Source organism: Sciurus carolinensis, chromosome 11, assembly GCF_902686445.1.
Source record: "Sciurus carolinensis chromosome 11, mSciCar1.2, whole genome shotgun sequence".
Lineage (NCBI taxonomy): Eukaryota > Metazoa > Chordata > Mammalia > Rodentia > Sciuridae > Sciurus > Sciurus carolinensis.
The window spans coordinates 73691711-73706034 of NC_062223.1; positions in this window are offsets into that span (position 1 = coordinate 73691711).

The window sequence follows — 14324 nt, forward strand, 5'->3', positions numbered from 1 at the left end:
TTTGTTAGGACAGAATGGCAACCACTCACCATCCTCAAGTCTCAACTAGTCTCACCTTTTCAGAGAGACATTTCTTAATTCACCCTTCTTAATGAGGCAGTTAATTTCCCATTAGTAAGGTGAGCAGAATTATCACCGGTCCTCTCTAACCTCAAGTAAGGCAAATCTATAACCATAGTGACTGAGAGAGGCCAGACACACTCTTGATGAAGACAACTTCTGGTAAGTCAGCCTCCTGTAGGTTGTAAAGATTACTGGAAGCCAAGTTGTGATCTCAGAGCTCAGTTCTAGCATACTTTTAAAAGGGGCTGCTTTATCAGCCTTGTCTACTCTGACACACTCAACATAGTGTTATTTGCAAACATTTTTCAAGTAACATGTACCCAGTATTCTGCTTGGTGCCTGGGCTCTAGAGATAAAGAGTTCAGAGTTCTTCCTTAAAAATCTCACCTCTGTGCTACCATAGCACCTACTAACCCTACTGTCATCATACTCACCCCTTTATACCCTTATGACCTAGCTGTCCCCATTCTTTATCCCTTGTGAGTAAAATTGTGCTTTAATAACCTCAATGCACAGAAAAAACTACCATAGAGCAATAAGTACATATAAGCCAACAGGGATGATAGGCAAGCTGGTGCCCCAAGGTGGAGGCTACCACGTGGAGGGGGCTATAGAGGCAGATGCTGTGTTCCAAGATAGAGGCTACCGGAGTGCAGTCCCTGGGGTACAGTGGTGGGCACAGTGTTGGATCCACAGGGTGGCCGTTGCTTCTTTCATTCTTCCCTTAGTGCAACAGAAAATGCATAAAACATAGTCAGGTCCTTTCCCTTAGAAGTTGCAAGAGATTACCACCATGGTTTTATAGGGACCTATTTGCCCTTATCCTTAGAAACCTACTGAGAAAGCATTTGTCAAAAATAATCTTCCCTGATCAAAATATGCATGTACAAATATGCCAGAGTGAAAGCACACCTACAATTAAAATGCACTGATGAAAAACAGTTTCACTAAAGTATACACCGGAGGGTTGGGGAGGGGATGGAGGAGGGCCTAAGGTGGTGTCCTATTGAAACCATTAAAACCTCTTCTTCTTTATGAGAAAAACCATCTCTTAAATGAAACAATTCCATAATTTTCATTATTTATTATCTGTGCTTTCCCTCAGGTTGTATCTGTACACTGAGCTGCCTTGTGTGCATATAAACTTTAAAAGCATAGTTATGTAAGTGAATGTGTATTGATACTCCATTCTCAGGGTGAAATGATTCTTCTATTTTATTCCTTTTGGTCTTTATTCAAAAACACTGAACTTCAAAATAGCTGGTGGACTTTTTAATGTTTCCAAAGTAAAGAAATGATAAATCTTTGAGGTGATATGGTTATTATCCATGGAATACACATATTAAAATATCACACCATACCCCCATGAATATATATTATTATTACATGTCAACTAAATTAAACTAAAATACTACAGAATTAAATGTTAAGAAACACAAAACTGTACTTGCACAATTGGGCAAAGGTACAAAATACTATCAGTTACAAAGAACACGCTCATGACCTCATATTTATAACCAAAAAGAAGGTGCCAATGAAACGAATGTTCTTATTATAATATCTAAATTTTTTCTCTCCACATGGCTTTTAATTCCTAACCTAGGTTTCAAAGTCTTACTACTTGCCAAGTGTAAGCCATGCTCTGAAGACACCAATTTTTGCCATCCGCTTACCTTTGCAAATATCCAGTTCCTATCCTCTCAAGTGTTGGGGGCTTTGCCGAAGGCGCCAGGATGGCGCCTGGCAATTAGTCAGAGGTTGTGGCAGTGAGGAGGTTAATTGACATATGCACACTCAGGTGATTTGTCCTCCAAGCACACAATGTATGTGCATGTGTTCTAGAGCACTCCTAATCTTGCCTGCTGGGACATCTAGCTTCTTGCCTAATCTTTGCATAAGAGGCGTGGCCCTACTCACTGCCTCCTGGAGGTGATATAAGCGGGCCTTAGGCAGAAGGCGGAGTGATAGTAAGGAGCTTTAGCAAGCAGAGAAAAGCGGCAAGCAGAGAGAAGCAGCGCACCTTTAGTTCACAGGATGCAGGATGCACCTTTAAGAAGAAGCTGCAGAAGCCTAAGAAGAAATAGATCTCTGATAAGCGTAGAAGCCTTTCTTTCTCTATCTTTCTCTCAGGCTCTCTCCCCTCAAAGATTCTTTCTTATGCAAAGTCTCTCTCTCTCTCTCTCCCTAAGAAAAGCCTTTCTTCCTCTATAGCCCAGGGAACAAGCGAATAAGCGAGAAAGCAGCCCACTAAAGAAAGATAGTAAAAGTAGTTCGTTTCCAGCCCACCACCCATAAACACCCGCGCAAATTGTTGCTGCAGGCGGTGACAAATATCCGCGGATTTGGTACCTCAAAGAGCCAGCGACACTCAAAGAGAATAGACTCAAAATGTTCACAATGATTTGCTCACAGAATATTTTTTCTAGTGTCTTTCCAGTTCCTTGGTCCATTTATTTTTTATTTTTATTTTCACAGACTGCATTTGATTCATTGTACACAAATGGGATACAACCTTTCATTTCTATGGTTGTACACCATGTAGATTCACACCATTCATGTAATCATACATGTACATAGGGTAACACTATCTCAGTCTACAATCTTTCCCTCCCCCACCCCCACACACCCCATTTTTCTCTACACCATACAAAGTTCCTCCATTCTTCTCTTGCCCCCCCCACCACTCCCACCACCATTATGTATCATCATCCACTTATCAGAGAAAACATTCCACCTGTGGTTTTTTAGACTTGATTTATTTCACCTAAGCGTGACACTCTCCAACTCCATCTATTTACCAGCAAATGCCATCATTTTATTTTTCTTTATGGCTGAGTAATATTCCACTGTGTTTACAGTTTCTTTATCCATTCATCAATTGAAGGGCATCTAGGTTGGTTCCACAGTCTAGCTATTGTAAATTAAGCAGCTATGAACATTGATGTTACTGCATCACTGTATTATGTTGATTTTATGTCCTTTGGGTATAGACTGAGGAGTGGGATAGCTGGGTCAAATGGTGGGTCCATTTCTAGTTTTTTGAGGACTCTCCATACTGCTTTCCAGAGGGGCTGCACCAATTTGCCACTCCACCAGCAATGTATGAGTTTGCCTTTTTCCCCACATCCACACCAACATTTGTAATTGCTTGTTTTCTTCATATAGCCATGCTAATTAGAGTTAGTTGAAAACTTAGGGTGATTTTAATTTGCATTTTTCGAACTACTAGAGATGATGAGCACTTTTTCATATATTTGTTGATCACCTGTATATCTTCATCTAGGAAGTGCCTGCACAGTGCCTTAGCCCATTTATTGATTGGGTTCATACTATTTTTGGTGTAAAGTTTTGAAAGTTCTTTATAAATTTTGGAGTCGAGCGCTCTGTCTGAAGTGTGTGTGGAAAAGATTTTCTCCCACTCTGTAGGCTCTCTTTTCACATTATTGATTGTTTCCTTTGCTGAGAAAAAGCATTTTAGTTTGAATACATCCAATTTATTGATTCTTGCTTTGATTTCTTGTGCTCTGGGAGTCTTGTTAAGAAGTCTTATCCTAAGCCAACATGAGGAAGATTCAGATCTACTTTTTCTTCTATTTGGTGAAGGGTCTTAGGTCTAGTTCCTAGATCCTTGATTGCCACCGCCAGCATGACCAAACTCTTTGGTCTGGGGAGGGACAAAAGAGGATTGGAAAATAAAGATTCACAGACACAGATCTTGAACATTAAGTTGGGATCAGGTGGAGCTCTGCTCTCTGATGGAGATACAGATCTAAAGATTTACATGAGCAATCTTTATTTATAAATATCTCATTATCAGGTTAAGGACTATGTGACAATTATTCTTTGCATTCAGGAAAGTCACAGAAACTAGGACATCTATGTAACTTTTCTGCAGTTGCAATCCATAGTTGCAAAGTGCAATGTTAGGAGCTTTGTGAAGCTCTCAAGAAAGTCCATTGTTAAAAGTTAATATAAGGCAGGCAGAAACTGGAGAAGTGGAGCTGTGAAACATTGTGGTTGTCTAGCATAATAGTTCCATTCTTCCTGGAAACTCTGTGCCTGAGATCAAGGTCAGAGTTGAAAGGACTCTTGCACAGAGCCTCCTCATGCAGGGCATTGCCACATCAGCTAAGCATCCTGTGCTCTGGCACATAATCATTCACAGGCACTGGGCATGCCCCAGCCATGAGGTCATCAAAGACCCCCAATCTCAGTCACTTCTCTCCCATCCTCTGTCACCACTCTCCACACTTGATCCATTTTGAGTTGAGCTTTGTACGGGGTTAGAGATGGATTTCCAGTTTTGGCAGCAACATTTGCTGAAGAGGCTATTTTTTTTCTCCATTGTATGTTTTTAACACCTTTGTCTAGTATGAAATAACTGTACTTATGTGGATTTGTCTTTGTGTCTTTTATTCTGTACCATTCGTATACCTGTCTATTTTGGTGCCAGTACCATACCATTTTTGTTACTATTGGTCTGGTATTGTGATATCTCCTGCATTACTCTTCCTGTCCAGGATTGTTTTTGGTGATTCTGGATCTTTTGTTCTTCCAGATGAATTTCATGATTGCTTTCTCTATTTCTATGAGTAATGTCATTGGGATTTTAATTGGAATTGCATTAAATCTGTATAGCACCTTTGAAAGTATGACCATATTGATAATATTAATTCTGCCTATCAAAGAATATGGGAGATCTTTCCATCTTCTATGTTCTTCCTTAATTTCTTTAATGTTTTTTAGTTTTCATTGTAGGAGTCTTTCACCTCTTTTGTTATATTGATTCCCAATTATTTTTTTTTAGGCTACTGTGAAAGGAGTTGTTTTCCTCACTTCTCCTTCAGATGATTTATCACTTATGATAATAAATGCATTAGATTTATGCATGTTGATTTTATATCCTGATATTTTGCTGAATTCATTTATTATGTCTAGAAGTGTTCTGGTTGAGTTTTTTGGATCCTCTAAATATAGAGTCATGTCATCGGTGAACAGTGATAGCTTGAGTTCTTCTTTTCCCATTTGTATCACTTTAATTATTTTGGTCTAATTGCTCTGGCTAATATTTCCAGGATGATGTTGAACAGAAGTGGAGAAAGAAGGAATCTCTGTCTTGTTCCAGTTTTTAAAGGAAAGTCTTTCAGTTTTTCTCCATTAAGAATGTTGTTGGCTGTGGGCTTAGCATAAAAACCCTTAAAAATGTTGAGGTATGTTCCTAATATCCCTATTTTTTCTAGTGATTTCAGCATGAAGGGGTGTTGTGTTTTGTGAAGTGCTTTCTCTGCATCTATTGAATAATCATATGATTCTTAACCTTGAGTCTATTGATGTAATGTATTGCATTTATTCAATTCCGGATGTTGAACCAACCTTACATCCTGTGGATGAACCCCACTTGATCATGGTGCACTATCTTCTTAATATGCTTTTGTATATGATTTGCCAGAATTTTGTTAAGGATTTATGCACCTATATTCATCAGAGATATTGGTCTAAAGTTTCCTTTCCTTAATGTGTCTTTGTCTGGTTTTGGTGTCAGAGTGATAATAGCTTCATGGAATGAATTTGGAAGGGTTTCCTCCTTTTCTATTTAATGAAATTCTTTCAGGAGTATTGGTATAAGTTCTTTGAAGATGTTGTAGAACTCAGCTGAGAATCCATCTGGTCCCAGGCTTTTCATTGTTGGTAGGCTTTTGATGACTTCTTCTAGTTCATTGCTTGAAATTGATCTGCTTAAATTGTGTTTGTCCTCCTGGTTCAGAATCATATGTCTCTAGAAATTTGTTGATGACTTCAAGATTTTCTATTTTGCTGGAGTATAGATTTTCAAAGTAGCTTCTAATTATATTATGTATTTCAGTGGTGCCCATCATGATATTTCTTTTTTCATCATGAATTTTAATAATTTGTGTTTTCCCTTCTCTTTGTTAGTGTGTCTAAGGGTTTATCTATTTTGATTACTTTTTCAAAGAACAAAATTTTGTCAGTTTTTTGAATTGTTTCTTTAGTTTCAATTTCACTGATTTCAGCTGTGATTTTAATTTTTTCCTTCTTCTACTACTTTTGGTCTTATTCTCTTCTAGGGCTTAGACCTGTAATGTTAGGTCATTTATTTGCGGACTTTTTATTCTTTTCTTGAATTTGCTCCATACAATAAATTTCTTTTTAGTACTGCATTCATAGTGTCCCAGAGATTTTGATCTGTTGTATCATCATTCACATTTACCTCTAATAATTTTTATCTCCTCCCTGATGTTTTCTGTTATCCATGCTTCACTCAATAGCATATTATTTAATCTCCAGGTGTTGGAGTAGTTTTTTTTATTCATCTTGTCATTGATTTCTAATTTCATTCCATTATGATCTGATAGAGTACAAGGTAGTATCTCTATTTTTTGCATTTCCTAAGGGCTGCTTTGTGGCATAACATGTGGTCTATTTTAGAGAAGGATCCATGTGCTGCTGAGAAGAAAGTGTATTCACTCACTGATGGATGAAATCTTCTACATATGCCTGGTAAGTTATTGGTTGTGTTATTGAGTTCTATGGTTTCTTTGTTTAGTTTTTCTTTGGAAGATCTATCCAGTGGTGAGAGTGGTCTGTTAAAGTCACCCAGAATTGTTGTCTTGTGGTCTATTTGATTCCTGGTATTGAGAAGGATTTGTTTGAAGTACATGGATGCACAATCGTTTGAGGTCTAAATAGTGATGATCATTATGTCTTCCTGATTTATGGTTCCCTTAAGCAGTATGTAATGTCCTTCTTTATCCCTTCTGACTAACTTTGACTTGAAGTCCACTTTATCTGATATGAAGATGCAAACATCCCCTTTTTTACTGAGTCCATGTGCGTGGTAGTTTTTTTCCCATTCTTTCACCTTTATTCTATGGAAGTTCTTTTCTATGCGATGAGTCTCTTGAAGGCAGCATATTGTTGGGTCTTCCTTTTTAATTCAATCTGCCAGTCTATGTCTTTTGATTGATTGATGAGTTTTAGCCATTAATGTTCAGGGTTATTATTAAGCTATGATTGGTATTCCCAGTCACTTTGGCTTCTTTTTTTTTTTTTTTTTTTTTTTTTTTTCAGTTTTTAACTTGGCTTCTCCTTTGATTGACTTTTCCTTTAAGGTAGTTCCTCCCTTTGCTGACCTACATTGCTTTTCATTTCCTCCTCATGGAATATTATGCTGAGAATGTTTGTAGTGCAGGCTTTTTATTTGTAAATTCTTTAAACTTGTGTTTATCATGGAAGGATTTTATTTCATCTTCAAATCTGAAGGTTAGTTTTGTTGGGTATACTATTCTTGGTTGGTAATCATGTTCTTTCTGAGCTTTAGATATGTTGTTCCAGGCCTTTCTAACTTTTAGGGTCTGGGCTGAGAAATCTGCTAATATCTGTATTGGTTTCCCCCTACATGTAATCTGAAGCTTTTCTCTCACAATCTTTAAAATTCTATCTTTATTTTGGATGTTAGGCATTTTCATTATAATGTGCCTTGCTGTGTACCTGTTGTGATTTTGTGCATTTTGTGTTCTGTAAGCCTCTTGTAGTTGATTTTCCATTTACTCTTCAGATTTTGGAAATTTTGTGACATTATTTCATTAAATAAGTTGTTCATTCATTTGGTTTGTATCTCTGGGCTTTCTCTATCCCAATAATTCTTAAATTTTGTCTTTTCATGATATCTCATAATTCTTGAAGGTTCCATTCATGATTTCTTGCCATCTTCTCTATTTGTTCAACTTTATTTTCAAGATTAAATATTTTGTCTTCATTGTCTGAGGTTCTGTCTTCCAAGTGATCTAGTCTGTGGTGATGCTTTCCTTTTTTATTTGGTTTATTGTTTCCTTCATTTCAAGGATTTCTGTTTGGGTTGGGTTTTTTTTATTTCTTTTTTATTTTTTTAGAATCTGTATCTCTGTTGAAATGATCTTTTGCTTCCTGCAGTTGCTCTTTCAACTGCTTATTGGGGCGATCAATCATTGCCTGCATTTGCTCTCTTATCTCATCTCTGGCTTCATGAATCATTTTAATTATTTATATTCTGAACTCCTTTTTGACATTTCTTCTACCACACTGTCATTGGATTATATTAATATAGAATCTTGGTTTGTTTGGAACACTTTATTCCCTTGTTCTTTTTATGTTGTTCACATATCTTCCCCTCTAGCAGTGTAGATCTGGAGTATTGTAGTTTTCCCACTGTAGGCTTATACTGAGTTTGTAGGTTTCCAAAACATCTTCTTTTAGAAGGAGATCAATATTTGCAGCCAGTACAGACAACATGCAGCCCTAAACCAAATAACCCCTACAAAGGTACTAATAATATTGTCATAATAAACAGAGAGGTTGAGTTCAATTATTATCTATAGTATTACAAATAGATTTGCAATGAGGTCTGCAGTTTCTAAGGGAGGAAAAAGAGGATGGGGAGGGGTGTAGGATGTAACTGTTAATGGGATAAGAAAAGTGTATATAGAAGATCTAGATCATAAGAAGTGTGAAAGTGTGATCTAAAGAACTTTGTTGTTAGTATGAGAAAAGGGAGAAAAGAACTCTGAGGAAACAGGTTAACTAAAGAAAAATAGCAAGAAAAAAGAAATAAATCTTAAAAATTTTCAAAAATGAGAAAAAACTACACTGTAAGAGTCATATACTATTTAAATCTCCCAGTTTTCAGTAGCCAGATGCATGAGAGGTACCTGACAAAAAGTTTCCAATCCCTATCAGGCATCTCAGGATGGGATTTTCTGCACCTAATGATGGCAACTTCTGCTTCCAGGATATTCCAAGATCGATCTGCTGGCTTCCAAATGTGTTGGCAAATGGGGAACTGCAGCATGGGGCATGCGCTTACAGTGAATTTGGGGTACTGTTCTTTGGGCCAGGGCTCCTGGAGGCAGGGTGCAGTCAGTCAGGCCGGGGGTTCTGCATGTCCTGCCTGTTGTCCCAAATTGGCAGCAGCCACATGTAACCAAATCCATGGATACTGTGACAGTGGACTTCTAGGCCACAGCTGGCAGCCTGTGGGCAGTCTGCGGGCAGTCTGCAGGCTACCAGTGGATGATCAGCAGGTGGACCTCAGACAGTGGGTGATGGGTAGGTGAAAGGCAGGCAATGGGCAGTCAATAGGCAGGCAATCAGGCATATGGTGGATGATAGGTGGCAATCAGTATGCAATATGCACTCAAAAAGTAGTTCATATACTGGTAGACTGTTGGTGATCCAGGTGGACAAATGGGGTAAACAGCAGGGGACTGACAAGCACCAAAGAATGCCTCACAGAGAAACAGATTTTCCTCTGTTTGAAACCCAAGTTACAGAACAACAAGGAACTCAGCCTCCCTCTAGTCTGCCATCTGGGATCTCCCCTCTCGCAGACCATTTTTTCTGTTGATATTTATCTGTGAAAATGCTCAATGAGAGGCCTATGCAGTTACCTTGCTTGAATTAAACCCTTCAGGCTTTCTGTCATTGAAATTTCTGAAACAAGAAAACATGGGTATACTAATCAAAGAGAAATCACACAAAAATAGCTAAATTAGGATAAAATTGATATTATCTCTAAGCAAACACAAGAATCTCTACCAGTGTGTGTCTTCTCTAAAAATGAGAAACATAATGTTTAGGTGTGGATCTTCTCCTTTCCTATGGACATAGAAAAGCTGGGCTGTCTATAAGTTTGCCCCCATTACCTAACAGCTCACATTGACAAGGGAGGCCAAACTCCCCCAACAATCCTGTACCTTGAACTTAACACCCCACTAAAATATCAAGTAAAAGAACAAGTACACATGTACATAAGTGCTTTCCACACACCACAGCGTTTCCAGACAATAACACAAAGGGGCTGAATTAATATATTAAATCAGGAGTTGATTCATTTCTTGGGGAAAAGCTAGTAGACTGCTGAAGAGAGATGCTTTGAGAATGGATATATCATCCTCTTTATAGGTCAATACGATTGTGTAGGCCTAGGAGCCCTGAGGACTGGGATGTAAATTTTTCCCTCTCTCATTTTCACCATAAGTAAACCAATGAAGAGTAGTTTGTTTTCCTATCTCCCTGGAATATTTAAAATCCGGAGACAATAGCAAGAATCCTTCTTGACAGTGGCAAGAACAATGTCTAAATATTCCAAAATGGATCAAAGATTAGTAATTAAACCAGAATGTCGGGGTCTTAAGGCCCATTGCTCTTCTCGTCCAGCGACAAGGGAAGGGGACACTCCCCAACAAGGTCAGACCCGGATAGGTAAGGCCGACTGACCACCCGCTCCCAGCCCTCCAGGCAGAGGACAATCAGACACGTCAGGGAGACCCGTCACAGCAGGAACTCGTTTATTGAGGAAGTCACACAGCTTTTATGTAGGGTGGGGGCTAGGCGGGAACCAATCAGTTTAAAGGTCAGCAAGGCAGGGGGGTTCATGCAGGCAAGAGTCCCATTGGACTATATGGCAAGCACAAGCTGATCACGTTCGCGGAACTGTTGTTAACCAATCCCTGACGGTGGTCCGGTTTATCGTCATTGACTATTAAAACCGCCTTTGAGACCTTGATCCTGCTCACTCACCAGGAAGTAAGGAGTCAGCCTGAGTTAGTTAAAGTGTCATTACTCCCAACACATCCCCCTTTTTTGTTTTATATTAAGGGTGTGTCTGTCTTAGGTTGCCCCTGGGAGGGTCTTACCCATCAGGGAACATCACCCTAGCAGTTTGGGGGTCCGCCTTACTCAAAGGTGTGCCTGTCTTAGGTTGTCCACGGCAGAGCAACATCCTTACCTGTCATTGGACAATGAGGCTCTAGCCCTCATTTCCTGTCTTAGGTCTGTATGAGCTCCCCATGAATCTTACCCGTCTTTGACTACCACCTTAGCACTTCAGGCATGCCCCTCTGGAGGAGCAGGGCTTAAGGGAGAGACACTTAGACCCCAGTGTCCTGACACGAGTGATCCATGATTCTATAGGGCTCCCAATCATCATTATGAAGGGTGGTATAATGCTGTAGGACCACCATGAGCTGCACAGACTTAGCCTGGCTTATCAGTAAATGGATAAGCTTATTGATTATGCAAGGCCCAAAGGTGAACACAAGGATAATGGTGATTAGCAGTCCCCTAAGCAGGAGGAGGTAGGGGAGCCACCCATGTAACCCAGTCCAGAGGAAATTAGAGTGGAGCTCACTCCTACGATGTTCCAGATCTTCTTGTAGGTTTTTGATTTTATCTTGTACAATGCTAGAGCGGTTGGCATAGAAACAGCACTTCTCACCAAGAAACAGGCAAAGCCTTCCTTCCTTTGGCATTAGCAGATCCAAACCACAACTATTTTGCAGGACAACAGCGGCCAAGGAATCAAGTTGAGCCTGTAGATCTAAGATGGTAGAGCTGCAAAGTGCAATGTTAGGAGCTCTGTGTAGCTCTCAAGGAAGTCCACTGTCCAAAGTTATGAGGTCAGAGACCCTAATCTTAATCACTGTTGTCCCATTTTTGCTACTGCGCATTACACTCTTTTTAAATGTCATTTTAAGCAGTTTACATGTATTGACTTCTGAGTCTATATGAACTTTAGTTAACACAATTTAACATTATATCTAAAACATGAATTAAAGAAATGCTGAGAGAGCTTTTAACTTTCCTTTTGTGTGGCAAAATATTTTTATGTTTCACAATATTAACCTTTAAACAAATCAGGCTCTAATCTTTAGAAATACATTTACACTTAAAATTTTCTCAGTGTAATAAGTAACAAATTTTACATATACCCTATCCTATAATAGAACATTAAATGATAGAAATAAAGCCCCAATAAAATTTACTCTATATAAGTTTAAAATTACCATTACAGACAAGTTTAATCTGGAGAATAGCAGCTTGATAAATTCCCTGCTTTAAAAACTTGTATACCTGGAAAATATGAACCACATTTAATATACAAAGAGTAGTACAATACTCTAACAGTTGTTTAACCATAATTGTATACCCCAATGTTTCTGAATTTAGATAAATTACTCTATTTTAACAAGATTAAATATTTTGTTATTTATAGTACTCTAATTGAAACAGTTGAAACTTTTGCTACCCTTCGTATATAGAATTGTATCTGTTAGGACATAACTCTTAGTAACCTTGTTTTTAGTTTAGTGATGACACAAAACAATTTCCTCTACAAACACATTTGAGTAATCCCATGCATGTCAATTCTAATTCACTTATTTTCTTAAAAAAAACCCAAGATATTAGACAAGTGTCCTGAACAGTATTTGCCAGCTTTTTCTTGTTGGAGGAAAGTCCTAGAAAAATTGATGTTAGACATTTTATAAACATCAACATTATATTAGTTTGACCACCTAGAGACTTGCAAGTTATTTTCAAGACATTTTACTTCTATTAGTTTACCCAATTTAAATTGAACCTCTTTAAATCACGTGAATTAAAAATATTTGGATCCATTTTTAAATTTTAATTTTAGGAGCGCTCAGTTTTGATACAGACAAAACATGACATCAGACAGCACAACATACACATAACACAAAATCAAAGGCCTTGAAACTTTATAGGTGAATCTGCATTGCAATGTAACAGATGTTCAAAAACTAGTTGAATAAAAAAATAGAACTGATCAAAAAAGTCATGAGCTCAAAAAAAAAATGTAGAATTCAAAAAAAACAAGAGTCCTGGAAAAATGATACGGCCGTTAATTACTTTAGTAAAGCACCATAAAATTTACTTTTGCTGGAGTTCAGGTAAGACTTTTTGCTCTTTTTTTTTCTTTTTCTTTTTCTTTTTTTTTTTTTTTTTCTTGGGTTTGAGACTGGTCTCCTACTGAGCCTTCAGGCTTTCTCTATTTACTATTTACATTTCAATGTAAGCCTTGACTGAGATCTGGAGCTGAAAGGGGCTAAAATGTTCCAGCAGAAACTTGATGCCTAGAGCATTTTAACCCTTATTCCTGGTTAGTAATCAATTCAGGTTTGGACGCAGAAAATTATGAAACAATTATCTCCCAATATTTGTGGGGACTGGGGCTACCATATCATACTCCTTACTAGGACATGCCACTGATGGTTGGGCTGGTTACTCCCCCCACACCGGTATATGTGGGACCTCGTGGCAGGAGGACTAGGTGGGCTGGGCTGGGGAATGGAAGCAGAAACAGCTGAGTCGAAGTTGGAGGAGGAGGAGGGATTTTAGAATACTTGCAGTAAACATACCTCAAGAGGGTGTGCTCTTGGGTGAATTATATTGTTCTGGTTGATGGTATTTGAGGTTCCTGGTGGGCACCCAGATAGGGTTTGGTTCTCCAATTGGGAATACACACCCAAAACCTCTGCCAGCACTTATTAGTGGATCAGGACCACGCCAGCATCCAGTTAATGGATCTTTCCATTCAACTTCAACTTTCAGGTAAGGCACCTGATTGGCCCAGTATCGTTGGAAGGCAGTTAAAGGCTGATTTTTTGAGAAATTTAAAATATTTAATGGAAGCATTGCTGTTCTTAATTGATCATGGGGGTTATTTTCCCCTTTTTGTTTTATTAGTTGATTTTTTAAAGTTTTATTATGTCTTTCAATTATGGCTTGTCCTTTTGGATTATATGGGGTTCCTGTAGTGTGTTTAATATGCCAATTGTTGAAAAATTCTTGTAATGATTTACTTGTAAAACAGGGTCCATTATCTGTTTTGATTTGTTGAGGCAAGCCTAAAATGGCAAAACATTGTAAGAAATGGCTTTCAGCGTGCTTGGCCTTTTCACCAGAGTGAGCAGTGGCCTAGCAGGCATGGGAGTAAGTATCAATAGACATGAATATATATTTTAATTTTCCAAATGGTGTATAATGAGTTACATCAGTTTGCCAGATAATGTTAGGTTTTAGACCTCTGGGGTTTACCCCAGGGGATTGGAGAGGTGGAACCTGTAAGAAAGGTAGGCAAGATTTGCAGGTTCTTACAATCTTTTTTAAGTCCTTTGAGGGAACCAAAGGAAACTTATGATGTAACCCTCTCCAATTTAAATGAGTCAGGTCATGAAGGCCTTGGGCTAGTTGTAAGTCCTGAGGTTGGGCCGTAGCTGTTGAAGTCCCTGATGCGGCTAACTGGTCGACCACAGCATTGCCTTGTGCAAGGGAGCTGGGTAGATTTTGATGTCCTCTTAGATGCTGTAAGAATATGGGTTCAGCACGCTCCTTTAACAAGGACCGTACCTGGATCATCAAGGGGGTAATAGGATTTTTATCTAACTTGATATATGAAGAGACGA